Consider the following 17,827-nt stretch of genomic DNA (forward strand, 5'->3'; position numbering starts at 1 on the left):
GAGATGGCTGGATGGCATCATCGACTCGATGGACATGAGTTTGAGTGAACTCCGGGAGTTGGTGATGGACAGGGAGGCCTGGTGTGCTTTGATTCATGGGGTTGAAAAGAGTCAGACATGACTGAGCAACTGAACTGAACTGATACCTATAAAATCAGGAAGTTTGTACAGTCAGGAAGTTCTCTGCTGAGTTACCCTAGGTTGTGGTACCTAGTATTCTATTGTACTTTGGAGGGAGTCTTCCTCTATTAATGGAATCTGTAAGGCCCATTACATAGTCCATTGAATAGTAATTTCAATCTCTATCTTTGAGTAATAAATTAGGCTGTTGTATCAAAGAGAGAGTTTATTTTAAATTTTTGAATTATAAAATATGAACACTGTATGTGTGTGTATGTGCATGAATTTTCATTTTTTTACCAAGTCATTTCATTGAGTGTCTATAATTGGAATAAACTTTTTCCTCAGCTCATAATGTTTTGAGGATGAACTGCATTTTATTTCTTTTTTGTTGTTGTTCAGTAGCTAAGTTGTGTCCAACTCTGCAACTCCAGGAACTATAGTATGCCAGGTTTCCTCTCTCCTAGAGCTTGCTCAAACTCATATCCATTGAGTCAGTGATGCCATCCAACCATCTCATCCTCTGTCAACCTCTTCCCCTTTTATCTTCAGTCTTTCCCAGCATCAGGGTCTTTTCCAATGAGTCAGTTCTTTGCATCAGGTGGCCAAAGTATTGGAGCTTCAACTTCAGCATCAGTCCTTCCAGTGAATGTTCAGGGTTGATTTCCTTTAGGATTGACAAGTGTGATCTCCTTTCTGTCCAATATCTTTGGTTGAATTTTATTTTTCCTTTGAGAGTATCTGAACCAGTGCTGGAACTGGGTCCAGAGAAGGGTCCCTTCACTGATTACCTCTTGGGTCTCCCTTTGTTCTCTTCTTAACTGAGCAACAGAAACCTCTTCTTTTCCTATTTTAAACCAAAGAAGGATGACACAAATGTGGAGAGAAATAATCAAGCTGTTCTTAGAGAATGAACAGCCATGAGCTCATTTGAAGAGTACAGTTAATAATATGAAATTTGAAGTTAACATAATTGTTTCTCTTAAGTGGGTTTGTACCAAGCTTAATTCTGTTTTTTATCCAATGGCATTTTTATATATTTTAGTAATAATAAGAACAAGTCAGATCATATTATCGAAAGTTGAGATTTAGGATGTATTTTCTTGATAGTATTTACCCCTTTGAAATAAGTTATTTGTTAGAAGTAGCTTAGCTTCTTGGGAAAAATAATTTCCCACAAATGAGATAAGAGCAAAAGTTTATTACTTGTTTTATTCTTCTTGGGACCAGGTTTCATAATAACTGTGCTAATAACCAGATTAAAGCACTACAGATGTAAATGCTAATATCATGGGGGAATGATTAATAACTTTTGGAGACATTTCTCATCTAGTCTAATCTGATTATCCTTATAGATGGGAGATGTTATCAGCACCTGAGTTGAGCATGAGAAGTAAAATTGAGCAAAACTAGAGAAAAATGAATCAATACATCTTTTGAACAATAATATTTAGAAATATTAATAATGTAAAGTTTCCAGTGAATTTTAAACCCTCTTTGCTAGCTGTCATGGCTCAGAAATTTGACTATAGTTAAAGCTTATTTTATTCTTAATTTTGTCCCTATTTAATGGTTAGGCATTGGTTTCTGGTCTCTGTGTTTGAATCATGGACATTTTTCACTTGCAAAATGGATGATATGAATTAAATTTATGTTTTAGGTATGTGGCAAGTACTATTTATCAACTGTGTGTTTTGGGAAAACTTCATGATAGAGATCTTAAATTTGAGATATTTAAGTTCTTCATAGAATATGAGTATTAATAAGTCAGTTATTGTTGTTCATTCGCTCATCCATGTCCAGCTTTTTGCGATCCCATGGTCTGGCAGCATACCAGGCTTCCTGTCCTTCACTATCTTCACTATCTTTCTCACACTAATGTCCATTGAGTCGGTGATGCCATCCAACCATCTCATCCTCTGTTGCACCCTTCTCTTCTTGCCCTCAATCTTTACCAGCATAAAGGTCTTTTCTAATGAGTTGGCTCTTCACATCAGGTGGCCAAAGGATTGGAGCTTCAGCTTCAGTACCAGTCCTTCCAATGAATACTTAGGGTTGATTTCCTTTAGGATTGACTGGTTTGATCTCTTTACAGTTCAAGGGACTCTCAAGAGTCTTCTCCAGTACCACAACTGGAAAGCATCAGTTCTTTAGCACTCAGCCTTCTTTATGGTCCAACTGTCATATCCATACAGGACTACTGGAGAAGCCATAGCTTTGACTATACAGATCTTTGCTGTAAAGTGATGTCTCTGCTTTTTAATACACTGTCCAGATTTGTCATAGCTTTTCTTCCAAGGAGAGTCTTCTATGTTCATGGCTGTAGTCACCATCTGCAGGGCTTCCCTGGTGGCTCAGACAGGAAAGAATCCACCTGCAATGCAGGAGACATTGGCTTGATCCCTGGGTTGGGAAGATCCCCTGTAGGAGGAAATGGAAACCCACTCCAGTATTCTTGCCTGGGAAATCCCATGGACAGAGGAGCCTGGTGAGCTGCAGTCCATGGGATCACAAAGATTTGGACACAACTGCTTGACTAACACACACACTAACTGTCTGCAGTGATTTTGGAGCCCAAGAAAATAAAATATTACTTCTCCCACTTTTTCCCCATCTATTTACTGTGATTGGATATTTTCAAATGTTCATTGTACTGATTCAACAAAAGGCCTAGAGAACAGTTCAAATGATGACCTATCTCAAATACTCTGGAGAAATATATTAGGAAAGATAAACATATGTAATGGAGAGCTTCTATTTATCTAACAAATATCAATATTTATTGAGTGTTTGCCGTGTACTTTGCATACTGCACTGGGTACTTGGCATTTTATTTTATACACAGAAGCATGGTCCCTGCTCTCAGGGCACTTTAAGTCCAGCGGGGGTGATGCAGCATAAACAATACCCACAAACGCACACATGCATGCACTTTGTAATGAGTGCTATAAAAGAAAAGAACCAAGTGTTGAGAGAAAGAAAAACTTTGAGGTAGTTGTGATGATGGAGGTTTGTTTACTTTAGACTGGAATATCTGGAAAGGTCTTTCTGACTTGACATCTCTGCTGGATTGTGAAGGTTGAAGACACTGCCGTGGGAAGGATGAAAGATATCATTCCAGGAAGAGCATGTGTGAAAGCCCTAAGCAGAAAAGACCTTTGGAAATTCCTAAAAGTGAAAGAATACCAAAGAGATTGGAGCATAGAGAACTCCATAGAGGGGAAGAGATTGGGCTTGCAGTGTTCAGATTGTTATGCCGTGGCAGGCATTAGGAGCTTACTCTAAACACAAATGGAAACCACTAGCATGTTCTATACAAAAGGAAGTATGATATGATCATTCAAACAAATTTAAAAACTCATAGTATTTATTTCATAATTTTAAAAGTATAGGATTTTGATTTTTCCACATATAACATTCCATATTCTTCAGTTTTTGCTTGCTTTTTGCTTTAGTGTCATTTTTGGTAGAGAAATAGTCATCTATAACAATTACTTAGGAGAAGAGAAAAATTCTCCAGCTTGACATTGGGAAGGTTGTTTAGCTACTCCTTTCTATGCCAGAACTCTGAATGTTAAAAATAAAATTTGGTAAAGTAATTTTAAGGCTGTGATCCAAGAATATTTATCTTGAAGAGTATTTACATTTTGTCCTGTTACTGACTACATTCAGTAATCAATAACACATTCTTTCTAAAGTTATATTACATTCTTTGTAGAGCTCTGGTAAGGGGTGTTACTCTTCAAAGGTGGTTCAGAAATATAAACAGTGGTTTCAAATACCATTTTATAAAAACCAATCCATTGTTTGCTAATCTCTGTATGACCCCATGGTGGTCTAAATCTTTTAGATTCTCTTGGGTAAGGTAGGGGAATAAGAGAAGACACTGAGGTTTTCATAATTCAAAAGTGCTTCTCAGGAAGTGGAAAGAAACATTCCTTTTGTTCTGTACCAAGCAGAAACCTAGGGCAAATGCAAACAAACAAACAAACAAAACAACAACAAAAAAATACAATTTTCTCATAAAAGATGAAGAAATATTTCATGGTGATTTTTGAGTGTGTGTATGTTCTTTAACTTGCTGAAAATGAAAGAATGGAGTTTGTTTCTTCTGGTGAAAGAATAAGAATATAAACTTGACTCTTTAAAAAAAGTGAGGTGTGCTGTATTAATAAAGGAATTATAAAATTTGATAAAGGAATAGATATGGACCACATATGTTCTCTATGTGGATGACAGAGGATGAGATGGTTGGATGGCATCAGCGACTCTATGGACATGAGTTTGAGTCAGCTTTGGGAGTTGGTGATGGACAGGGAAGCCTGGTGTTCTGCAGTCCTTGGGTTTGCAAAGACTCGGACACAACTGAGTGACTGAACTGAACTAATGCTTTCTCTAAAGGTACAACATATAACGAATTCACAAATTTACAATTTTTATAACTGACTTTACCCCATATTATCGGTGAATGAAATCAGAATTCTTTACTGCTTCCCTGCAGTGTATTCCTATTTATTATGGAGGATATGGGCTTCCCTTGTGGCTCAGCTGGTAAAGAATCTGCCTGCAGTATAGGAGACTTGGATTTGATTCCTGGGTTGGGAAGATCCCCTGGAGAAGGGAAAGGGTACCCACTCCAGTATTCTGGCCTGGAGAATTCCAAGGACTATAGGAGTCAAATGATGCTGTGAAAGTGCTTCACTCAACATGCCAGCAAATTTGGAAAACTCAGTAGTGGCCACAGGACTGGAAAAGGTCAGTTTTCATTCCAATCCCAAAGAAAGGCAATGCCAAAGAATGCTCAAAGTACCACACAATTGCACTCATCTCACACGCTAGTAAAGTAATGCTCAAAATTCTCCAAGCCGGGCCTCAGCAATACATGAACCGTGAACTTACAGATGTTCAAGCTGGTTTTAGAAAAGACAGAAGAACCAGAGATCAAATTGCCAACATCTGCTGCATCATTGAAAACTCTCTTGAGTTTCAGAAAAACATCTATTTCTGCTTTATTGACTATGCCAAAGCCTTTGACTGTGTGGATCACAATAAACTGTGGAAAGTTCTGAAAGAGATGGGAATACCAGACCACCTGATCTGCCTCTTGAGAAATCTGTATGCAAGTCAGGAAGCAACAGTTAGAACTGGACATGGAACAACAGACTGGTTCCAAATAGGAAAAGGAGTACATCAAGGCTGTATATTGTCACCCTGCTTATTTAACTTATATGCAGAGTACATCATGAGAAATGCCAGGCTGGAAGAAGCACAAGCTGGAATCAAGATTGCTGGGAGAAATATCAATAACCTCAGATATGCAGATGACACCAGTCCATTCTAAAGGAGATCAGCCCTGGGTGTTCTTTGGAAGGAATGATGCTAAAGCTAAAACTCCAGTACTTTGGCCACCTCATGCAAAGAGTTGACTCATTGGAAAAGACTCTGATGCTGGGAGGGATTGGGGGCAGGAGGAAAAGGGGATGACAGAGGATGAGATGGCTGGATGGCATCACCGACTCGATGGACGTGAGTTTGAGTGAACTCCGGGAGATGGTGATGGACAGGGAGGCCTGGCATGCTGTGATTCATGGGGTTGCAAAGAGTCGGACACGACTGAGCGACTGAACTGAACTGAACCACCCTTATGGCAGAAAGTGAAGAAGAACTAAAGAACCTCTTGATGAAAGTGAAAGAGGAGAGTGAAAAAGTTGGCTTAAAGCTCAACATTCAGAAAACTAAGATCATGGTATCTGGTCCCATCATTCATGGCAAATAGATGTAGAAACAGTGGCAGACTTTAGTTTTTCGGGCTCCAAAATCACTGCAGATGGTGACTGCAGCCATGAAATTAAGAGACACTTAGTCCTTGGAAGGAAAGTTATGACTAACCCAGATGCATGTTAAAAAGCAGAGACATCACTTTGCCAACAAAGGTTCATCTAGTCAAGGCTATGGTTTTTCCAGTAGTCATGTATGGATGTGAAAGTTGGACTACAAAGAAAGCTGAGTGCTAAAGAATTGATGCTTTGAACTGTGGTGTTGGAGAAGACTCTTGAGAGTCCCTTGGACTGCAAGGAGATCCAACCAGTCCATCCTAAAGGAGATTGGTCCTGGATGTTCATTTGAAGGAGTGATGTTGAAGCTGAAACTCCAATACTTTGGCCACGTGATGCGAAGAGCTGACTCATTTGAAAAGACCCTGATGCTGGGAAAGATTGAGGGCAGGAGGAAAAGGGGACGACAGAGAATGAGATGGTTGGATGGCAGCACCGACTCAATGGACATGGGTTTGGGTAAACTCTGGGAGTTGGTGATGGACAGGGAGGCCTGGTGTGCTACAGTTCATGGGGTTGCAAAGAGTCAGACACGACTGAGCGACTGAACTGAACTGAACTGACGGAGGATGTGGCTTTAATTGCTGGATGCCAGGTAGTGAAAAGAGATTCATTTTGATTTTTTAGGGTCTTAATTTAAGCATTGGACATTTATTCCCTTGTGTCCAGATTCTGTCCTCAGCAACCTGTGCCCTCTTGTCTAGTCATCAGTTTTCTCCTGGGTAAAGAGGAAGGCAAGGTGACTGGGGAGGCACCAGCTGTGTCTCGTAAATTGGGGACTCTCCTGTGATCCATTGCTGGGGCTATGTGGGTGGCTCAGCCCAGGCTCTGCTGTCTGGCAGCTGGTGGACTCGTGCCGTCCCCCGGAAGGCTTGGAGTAGAAAGTTGAGTACGGTTCTCAGTGATTTTCTTTCACTCCTCAGAAAGTTCCAGGATGAAATTATACATGCTGTGTCATGATTGACTACAGTGAACAGGTAGGAGACTGAAAGACCATAAGGTGGTTTCCATTACGGGAGAATTTTACTCCAGGGGCACATTATAGTTAAGTTTCTTGGTTAACGTTCATGTGGTTTATTAGTCTCTGACCTTGTGCTGCTGACTTGAAGCTCTCTAACCTGTTCTTGATTCTGTATCCTCTTGTTTTGCCTGCTTTTGAAAAAGGAAAAATGTTAAAACACTTAGGATAATAACCAATATTACACTAAAATGTAGAGTTGAAGTTGGTATGAGTGACTTAGCCACTTTAATCTGTGCCTAGTACAGGATTTATTTTCTAAAATGTACTTCTTTTGTTAAGGCTTACTTGCCGATACTCTCACAATTTTGTCACATACTCCAAAAGCTCTGAATGGAAGTGCTTAAACATATCTTAGGTAATTTCATATATTTTCTGAATTAATCCTTAAAGAAGTGCCATGAACTAGGTAGTAACCCATTTTTAGAGACAAAATCAAGGTTCAGAGGAGTTAAAGGATGTATCCAGAGTTACGAGCAATAACTTCTGGGACAGAACTTGTCCTTCGGGTAAAGGAAATTAGTGATCACAGACCTATTGGTTTTCCCTTGCTTCACCAGCATGTTAAATTCATCATTTCTGCAATATTAAATATAAGGATAATGAGGGCACAGTACAATCAGAATAGTAGCATAAATGCTTATTTTAAAGGTATTTAAAAATCTCCATTGTGTATTCATGACAACAATTAAGCTCTTGGTAAGGCCAAAGGGTGAGAATGTTTCAATGAGTCTTTTTCTGCCATCCATTATCAACTTGGAAAATCAATACTAATAGGGGAAGAACAAGAGCAAAGACTAAGTTTGTTACACGTGATCAGAAAATGAAACACATCTACCATGTTAGTGTTGCTTTCAATTTATGCTGACATTTACTGAAAATAGTCTGCAATATTTGGCAAAGTTAAAAGAGAGATTGCTCCCCAATTAGCCAGAGGATCAAAAAGGGAAGATTAGGGAGGGAAATGTTGTCTATTTTTTTTAAGAAGCAAAATGTTTGGAAAGGTCAGGCTTTGAGTGAGCTAGCCTCCACCACTTTTAGTATTCAGGTTGACTAATGAGCACTTCACTCATCATTCTAATGGATGTATTTGTGCTGAGAAAGAATAATAGAGTGCTTTTCAATAACTGATGCCAATAGCTACTCTATAGACAGAAGCTAAATAATTTCTCTGTTATCTGCTTAACTGCCAAAAAATCTTAGAGCCAAATATAGACTCTGATTTTATAGTATAATTTTTTATTAAATACTTTCAATTCATTTATTTGATCAATATTCAGTAAATATTTATTGAGTTTGTACTATGTGCCAGGCCCTATTCCAGGCTCTCTAGACACAGTGGTGTACAAACTACTCTCTAGACAGAAGCTAAATACTTTCTCTGTTGTCTGCTTAACTGCCAAAAATTCTTAGAGCCAAATATAAGCTATGGTTTTATAGTACCATATCTTTATGAAATCCTTTGTTCAGTTGTTTGATCAATATTCAACAAATATTTATTGAGCTTCTACTTTAGGCCAAGCCCCGTTCTTGACTCTGTAGAAACAGTGGTGTACAAAGTTTTGACTTTCACAGCTTAAAATCCACTCTAGTTAGACAACACTTACTTGTTAGTATCCAAAATACTGGACTTTCACATTCTCTGTATCTTCTGCTTTCCTATTAAGAGCCACAGAAAACAGAGATACCTTCTTTAATTTAAAGACCCGATGCTTCTTTAACAATCAAAACATATCCAAAGTCTACCATTCCTGGCAAACTAAAGTCTGCAGAACACTTTCAAATAGGCAGTGGAATATGGCAACTTCGTTTGATGAAGTCCATATTGTATTGAGAGAAGTGCTAATTTTCAGGTAGTCCTGTAGTGATTTCCTTAAACAGTTGAGTGAAGATTGAAGAAACAGCCCTTTTTTAATGGCAGAGAAGTTTTTAAAAGATGACGAAAAAGAATTCCTAAAATAAAAGATAATCAGATGAAAAACAGAGAACATCAGATAACAAGACCAGTTTCCTCCTCAAAGAAATTGAAGTCACAGGTAAATCCTTCAGTGAATAATATGGAAGTTGGGATTTGATCTGTTCTATTCACCCATTTATCTGTGGTCATGAACACTTGAGAACCCCTGGCTTTAATTGCTGGATGCCTGGTAGTGAAAAGAGATTCATTTTGCCTTTTTAGGGTCTTAGTATATGCATTGGTCGGCTTGCTCATGTTCCATGAGTCTAGGGCCGCTGAGTGGTCTTCTGGAAGAAGACCAGCTGTTTCCTAGCAAATGTTGAACATTGTTTTTTGCTAAGAATTTTTCTGCCACCACCTTTGGCACTGAAAAATGTCTTTTGTGGAAATAAGTACATGTATTTCTAGAAGACAAATAGAAGCTGATATATGTTTACTTCCTGTATATAATGTAGACACTTAGATTTACCTGAAACTAGCAAGTTAATTCTATCAGGTGAAATCAGTCAATTGGTAATAAATGAAAACAACTTCTTTTTATATTATGTAGACCCATATAATGATTTTATTGGTTACATCTTTTTAAAAATTTGCTTTGGGACTTCTGAATGGATACACTGAAAAACTGTAGAGAAAATTTCTTTGTAGAGCTTAGTTTTTGTAATTGAATTTTATATGCCTAGGTTTGTTTTTAAATTGAAAGATTAGGGAACATATTCCATTTGACATAGTTTTTCTTTCATTTTGGGTTCTCTCTTTTTATTTTCTTTCTTACCCAATAGGCAATATTGTATGCTTTTCATGCTTTTACACATGAGCTACCATGTTAGGCAAAACATCAGTTCTATTTCATTTCCTCATGAAAAGAACCAGCTCAATACTCTAACAGACTTGAAAATTTTTCAAAGAATGCACCATGCCAAGACAGTGGTCTCCTCTACATCTTCTCTTAGCACCTCTCTTCCTATAGCTCACTTGCAGAAGTCTTTCTCTGGGATTTTGAAATTTAATGACTAGGGAAGTCGGGATGCAAAGACTGTATATATTTAGAAGATAGCTGAAGTGGCAAACTGATATTTTTCAAAAAACTGATTGAGAGGATGCTGAGATGTTTGGGGGCTGAGCTTGGAATCAGGAATCTTTTAGACGATCCTCAAACTCTTTGGGGGAGGTTGCTATTTTAATGGATAAATAATTCTTTTCGTTTAAAAAACAAGACTTGCTATTTCTTTAAAAAGCCGTTTCTACCCTTCCTAATTAAAAATCTCCTATTTTGTAGATGTGGCTTTAATTTGAAGCAATATGGTATTCTCCTTTCCCCCCCTCCCATTCTAACTAAACAAACTCTGTAAGAATTAGCTTTGAGTTATTCCATCTGTGGACTTTTAATTTTGTCATAAAAACACAGAAGCCTGGCAGGGAACTGTTTCCAACTGGCTACATGTATCATCTTGTCTGAAAGCTGGTTAAGTAAGTATGGCATTTAAAATGAAATAAAAAACTCCATTTATGGAACTAGTTCACTCCAAGTGTTTGCCCACTTCTTTGACCATCTGTTTATGTTGACAGCCACCGCCCCACATTGTGCCAAAGTGCCCTTGGCTATTAAAACAGTGTTTTGTGTGTGAGTGGTGTGTGTCCTCACACATGTATGTGTTTCTGGGGTGCCATTTTCTTGAGAAATGTCTTGTTAAAGGTTTCATAGGATCCATGTGAAGATATTTCAGGTCATTGGCTGTTCAGGAAACACTGCGCTGAAAATGCTACAAGCCCACGCATTTTTAAAAAGGCTCTCCCCGCGCCCCCCCCCCTCCCCCCCACACCCCTTGAAGTAGTGAAATTTCTTTTAAAAGACTATGAAACGTGGAAGTGTTAGTCACTCAGTCATGTCTGACTCTTTGTGACCCCATGGGCTGCCTGCCAGGCTCCTCTGTCCATGGAATTCTTCAGGCAAGAATACTGGGGTGGGTTGCCATGCCCTTCTCCAGGAGATCTTTCTGACCCAGGGATTGAACCCAGGTCTCCCGCACTGCAGGCAGATTCTTTACGTTCTGAGCCACCAGGGAGGCCCTAAAAGACTATGAATATACTAAGAAAATACCTGTTGAGCATGGCAAGCATGGTACTGATATTATGTGTTGAAGAAGAATCCAAATTGAAATCTAAACATTTCTGAAGACAGAACACCTAAAGAATGACTCAGGAATTCTAAACTGTTGGCAAGATTCTTTCTGTTAACAGAAATGTCTGAGTCGATATTTAATTTACCAGATGCAAGGGTAACACTGCTTTTACATTTAACAGTGAAAATAAAGCCTTCAGGGGCAAGCTGGCCACCTTGTAGAGGAAGAACTGTGGACACTGGGGTTGCCAATATGGCATCACATGGTTTTCCATACTTTGAACATCTATTTATTAAAGATTTTAAACAACTATTTCTTAAAAACCAATCAGTGCACAATACTATTTTAAGCACTGAGCCAGAGAAGTGAAGAGTCGCATTGTCATGTGTATCAAAATTGTGATTCCAAGTGGGGAGGGGGAAATACAAATAATAAGATAAGACGATGAAGAGAGAGATATTGTCAAGTGGAGATAAAAACTGTATAGGAGTTCCAAGGATGGAGAGGTCTTGGTGGGCCAGTGACAAGTCAGCTTCTGTTCTGTGAGGCTGTATCTTCTCTTTCCTGTGCTGTGCTGAGTCACTCAGTCGTGTCCAACTCTTTGCAATCCCATGGATGGTAGCCCACCAGGCTCCTCTGTCCATGGGTATTCTCCAGGCAAGAATACTGAAGTGGGTTGCCATGCCGTCCTTTAGGGGATCTTCCCAACCCAGGGATGGAACCCAGATCTTCTGCATTGCAGGCGGATTCTTTACCATCTGAGTCCCTAAATTATCTGGAATACATGGGAGTATCTGAGAGGCCTCTAATTTTCTCTGAGTATGGACATACTTACAATAATGCCAGAGGAGCATAATGAGAGCAGGGGTATTTATATACTTGAGTAACTCATGGAGATATAGTACAGGCTTAGAAACAAATGTGTGACTTGGGGACCAGTATAGAAAACAGTCACGGAACTCTTTTAGGTAAAGTTGAATGCCTTTCCTTTGTCTGACTCTGATCTATAATTATTATTTGGTACTACATTTTAATCCTCTAAGAAGTATTGATATTTATTTATTTACGCCACTTGGTTTGTCAGCTTTTCAAATAGGTTTGCTTTTTCTCAGATCATTTTCTGTGTTTTACCATCAATTGCCATAGAATTCTTTCTCAGAGCCTGGGTCGGGCTGAATAACAGATATCATTTCTGACAGTTGTAAAGTGAGGCTAACGAACGTCCCAATGAGGATGTCCTGTGCCAGGCTCATCCATCCAGCTGAATCTGCATTGTGAGTGTCATGGCCCACTGCTACCCAGGGCTGCAGTCATTCATTTAATAACTCAGTTCATAGGCATCATAGGGTGACTGCAGCGTTTCATATTATTCAAGACAAATAAAGAATATAAAAATGGCGCATGGAGAAAAGTAACATTTTAGTTCTTCTCACTGACCATGGCTTTTTGAAATGCTGAGCTCATATGACAGTTACTCTTGAGTCATAAAATGTTAACCAGAGTCTATTAAGTATGGAAAGTCTGTATTTCCAGCTGTGTCACTGATGGCATGTGGTGTTTGCTTTGTGTTTACTGGCAAGGATTTTTAAGGTGTGGTTATTTTCCGAAACTCCGGTATTTAAAGTGCAGACCATTCCTGCAGTAAGCAAATTGAACTTGCTTCTAGGAGTTGATACTAAGAAATAATTGTGAAAAAATGCATTAACAGAAAGAAACATAGTGTTAAATATAGATTATGCCTTCTTTGTAATGAATTTTCTTCCCTTTCTTTGGATCTGTTTACTTTTTTCCCTTTCGTTCATCTAAAATTAGTCTAGGTATTCAGTCTTATTTTGGATGCTACAAAGCTGTCATTGAAACAGCAAGCTAGAACAATGAAAATGAGCTGTCTTTAAGGGCAGACAAGAGTGTTCAAATAGCAATATAAAGGCACAAACTTCTAGTTAAAATCAGCCACAATTGTTAATGATGAAAATTTTTGCCCTTCAAAGATGTAAAACTGGTGAAAGCAATTTATTATTGTTCCTATGATTAGTCTCTTGGTATAGTTTATTTTGCATAGTACATCCTCAAATGTTTAATGAATGAAGATATAAATGATTTTCCTTGGTGATGAAGTCACACTGATGGAAATAAACACAGAAAAAAAGTCTGGATTCATAAAATGAGCCTTAGAGAGTAACCATAAAAATCATAGTTAAGACAAGACAACAAGTCTTTTTTTTTTTTTTTTACCTAAATAAAGATATTTTCTTCCATGGAATTTTTGAGTATTTAAGAGTAAGTCAAAATTGGAAAAAAATCCAAGATAGGTACTATTTGGGAAAGTTAAAACTTATTGCCACAGTCATCTTTTCCTGCTGTGAACTCCTACAATTGTGTAGCTGCATCTCATTTATAAAATGTGTAGCTCTACACCTGGTTTTAAAATTGCTGGTATTTATACTGCTGGGGAGCAGGATATGCCATCCCAGAATGTGCCGCTTGAGTGTGTGGATTATCTCAAGCTAAAGACAGTCAAGGCCCGGCAACTTCCCTGGTGGTCCTGTGGTTAAAAATCCACCTTCCAATGCGAAGGATGTTGGTTTGATCCCTGATCAGGGAACTAAGATCCCATATGCCGTGGGGCAACTAGAACCTGTGCGCTGCAGCTAGAGAGAAGCCCACGTGCCGCAACAAAGGCCTAACACAGCCAAAAAAGAATGACAAGAAAGACAGGCAAGGCCCAACAGATGCAGGAAGAGCTTTTCACCTCTCCTTTAACTATTTAAAATAATTTAGACAGGGAATCTGTGCCAAAAGAGAGCTTTTACCAGAGATAACTTTTTTTTATCAGAAAGACTTCTCTGCATGGCACGGCAAACAGTTGTTTACAATGTTTACGCTCCTCATCTTCCCATGAATTGCCCTCCTCCCATTTGAAGCCCCAGACCTCTCCCCTCTTCTTCATTTAGGATGGTATATAAGCCTCAATTACCAGACTATAAGGGGAGTATCATATTTTTATGGGGCCTCTATAAGTAGGAAGTTTGGTTTTCTTCTGATCTGTCTTATGTTAAATTATTTTTTAGGCCAGCTGCTGCTGCTGCTGCTGCTAAGTCGCTTCAGTCGTGTCCGACTCTGTGCGACCCCATAGACAGCAGCCCACCAGGCTCTGCCGTCCCTGGGATTCTCCAGGCAAGAACACTGGAGTGGGTTGCCATTGCCTTCTCCATTGTGTGAAAGTGAAAGGTGAAAATTGAAAGTGAAGTTGCTCAGATGCATCCAACTTGTAGCGACCCCATGGACTGCAGCCTACCAGGCTCCTCCATCCATGGGATTTTCTAGGCAAGAGTACTGGAGTGGCTTGCCATTGCCTTAGGCCAGCTAAAGAACCTAAAAAGGAAGAAGGGAAAACTTTTCTGCCCCCAAAATACTATACTTCCAAATAAAAGCTCTTTGAGTCAGGCCTGTGTCCTCTTCATCCTTGTAGCTGTGCACTTGTGGTAGCTCAGTTAATTGTTAAATGAAAGCTTGTTTTCATGGGCTGGTTTACAACATTGAGGTTGGGAGATGTATAACACGTAGACCTGGGATAAACAATAACAATGCCGTGGGCTTGAGCTGGACTTTTAAGTGTGGTGGGGACTGATTATAAGTTGACCTAGAGAAGTTTGAAAAAGTAGGGGAAATAAAAGACTATTGCAAACTTGAAAATTTGTGTAAGACTCCACTTGTAGGAGGAGCTAAGAGCACAGACAAAAGTTTAAAAATAAAATAAATTAAAAAAAAAAAAAAAAGAATGCATGGCTTGTTAGAGAGCTGCCATATGGCTTGATGAGAAAGTAACAGGACATACAACTGGAAAGACAGGCAGAGAGAGGTTGGGAAGGGTCTTTCAGATCAGCTTCCCTTACACCTGGTGGGTGATGGGAAACATGGAGGATATTGTGCAGGAGATGATTACACATTTTAGAAAGATTATTCTGGTAGTAGTGAGAACAACCGATGGGAGGGACTCAAGACCAGAATCAAGAAGACCAGTTATTGATTGCCCTATAAAAAGGGTCACGTTGCCATTCCCCTCTCTGTTTCCTGGGATTACCTCCCAAATAAAATACTTGCAGTTGATTCCTTGTTTAAGGATTCCAAAATTTGTTGAGAAGTAGGAGTTAATGGAAAGGATAAGTTTGAAGATACAGAAAAGAGGAGAAATAATCAATGGAGCAAGGACTTTATGAATTGAAGAGAGGAGGTGGGGGTGATGTAGAAGCCTTGATGACAGGAGTAGCAGTGGCTATAAATGCGAAAATTATAGAAGACTTGCAGAGAACCTTTTATAAAAAAAAAACCTTTTATAAAAAGGTTTCAAGTGAGCTGGATACTGTGATTGACATGGGTAGTAAAAAGACAGTTAAATGATCATAGGTGAAGTACATCAAACAAAGTACTTAGTAAATATACTCAAACATAAAGTATTTATTGTTTGCCCTGTTGATACTGGTATTTTATAATTTGAGGAAAAGCCTAGTTTCAAACATAAAAGACACTTGAAAGTTATTCCTCTCTGAATTGCAAAACTAAAGCACAAAACTGAATTTGTTCATAAGGGTAAAGGTCTTATTCTTTTTGAATTACAAAGATGAGATTTTGCAAAAATATTTCAAAGTAAACATCTTATTCATGTTTGGCCTAATATATTAAATCATTAAAACACATACACACACAACAACCTGTATTTGAAGAGATGTTCAAATATAGGAATAAAATTTCAGATAACAAAAGGGATATGGTAATTTAAAACATTGACCACATTGTGCTTTCTTCATATTTTTACTGTAAAAGCACAGACTAAACTGTTAATAACCTAATCCTAATGGCCTGAAGGCAAGAATCAGAATAGTGATGCCTTCGTTCATTCCACATGTACTCATAAATTAATCATGCTGCTGCAGTTCTGTACCAGACATTGAAAATAAGCCCCAAAGACTCAATTCTTCTTCTAAGGAAATGAGCACTTTAGTTCAAGGAACTTACCTCTAAAGAAATCATTGCAACATAGTGTGATGAGTGAGTTAAGAAAGTCTTTCTCATGATGTGACATTGAAGGTGCAGAGTGGGTCTCTAAGGATAAATGGGCAATTCAAGAGTGTGATTCTGGAAACTTAGGCAAAAGGAGTGGAGAGAGGGATGAGGAATGAGCTTAGAAAGCAAGTAAAGGGCCAGGTTTTGAAAGGCCTTAGGTGGCACATGTATTAATTAAGATTATGTTCTGCTCTAAGGATCAGAAAATCATACTCTAGCAGCTTAAGGAAGTATGGAGTTAGTATTTCTCACATACCTGACAATCTGGGGTACCTCTCTGATAAATCCTTACATGATGCCTGTTTTCTAAGCCTTTTACAAATAATAACTCATCAGATGCTTATAATAATCATTTGCAGTGTGTATTATTTTTATCCTCATTGTACAGATGGAGAAACTAAGACATGGAGTAGTTAAGGAACTTAATAGTGCACAAGTAAGTGATAAAATCATGTTTGAGTCCAGTCGGCTTGTCTCAAGAGGGTCCTGAGTGACTCCATCCTGGACACCACTCTGCTGTCAGTTGAGAGAGAAATAGCAGGGTGAACCTCCCCTCCCCACACCACCCCGAAGTGGGAGCAAGATTGGCACATTGGAGAACTACAAGGAAGGAGAGACAAGGAAGAAAACATTTCTTTAGTGAAGTGAGAAATTCAAAGGAGTAGCACATTCTGATCATTCAAGATCTCAGTGCTTCTGATGAGGAGATGAAGTTAATTAAATTGGCAATTAAATATCCCAGAGCTTTGGATTCTACTAACTTACTAAATAGCAGGGAATAAACAGGAACCTATAGTATTAGAGAACTTTCCTGATGGCTCAGAGGGTCAAGAATCCACCTGCAAAGCAGGAGACACAGGTTTGATTCCTGGGTTGGGAAAATCCCCTGGAGAAGGAAACGGCAACCCTTCTTGCCTAAAGATCCCACTCCTATATTCTTGCCTGAAAAATCCCATGGACAGAGGAGCGTGGCAAGCTACAGTACAAAGAACTGCAAAGAATCGGACACGACTGAGTGACTAAGCACATGCAGCAAGGGGATAGTTACAGGATTAGACTCTCAAGAAAGATTTGTTAGTAAGAGCTTGGCAAATACAGCCAGTGGCCACTTTTGAGTGGGGTAGAAAGTTTAATTCTCTAAACCTTATTTATATGGTTAATCTTACTTTGTTTATCTAATCTATTTTTAAATGGTAAGTTTGAAATATGTTTTTATTCTAAACAAATGAGTGTTTTTACACATGAAAAACAATAGTAAGCTTAGACACAAAAAATGTGTTATTCTTTCCCTCTCTCTCTCTTTTTTTTTTTTTTTGGATTTTTAGATCTTTAAGAAAATCATTCTTCCTGCGTTATCTTTCTAAAACATACAAAACTTATTATGTTGCTGCTTTGCTGATTTAAAAAAAGTTACTGATGTCTTTCCTTTGCCTACCGAAGTCACCGCAATCTGGCCTGACTGTAGGCTTCCAGCCTCTTCTCCTGTACATTTATAGCTCTGTCCACGTGGAATTTCTCTCCATTCTCCGCACACCCCATGTCTTACACAATTGATGCCCTTTCAATGCCTGTGTCCTCCACATTGGTTTCCATGCCTGGATTGCCTTTGTTCTGACACTCCAAGGGCATATAAACTCAGATCTCATCTCCTCCATGAAGTCCTCTATAGCCATCCAGAGAGAATTATGAATGACCATCCTCTGTGTTCCCA

The 17,827-nt window shown here is 38.8% G+C and overlaps 1 long non-coding RNA gene across 1 annotated transcript in view; it reads left to right on the forward strand.

Annotated features, from left to right (window-relative positions):
* Positions 1-14,498, forward strand: part of LOC129658023 (uncharacterized) — a 35,918-nt gene extending 21,420 nt beyond the window's left edge. Inside the window, exon 5 of the long non-coding RNA XR_008717225.1 lies at positions 14,124-14,498. This is a non-coding gene — a long non-coding RNA (uncharacterized LOC129658023). The remainder of the gene's footprint in view (positions 1-14,123) is intronic.
* The last annotated feature ends 3,329 nt before the right edge of the window (positions 14,499-17,827 follow it).

This window comes from Bubalus kerabau, chromosome 7 (assembly GCF_029407905.1).
Source record: "Bubalus kerabau isolate K-KA32 ecotype Philippines breed swamp buffalo chromosome 7, PCC_UOA_SB_1v2, whole genome shotgun sequence".
Lineage (NCBI taxonomy): Eukaryota > Metazoa > Chordata > Mammalia > Artiodactyla > Bovidae > Bubalus > Bubalus kerabau.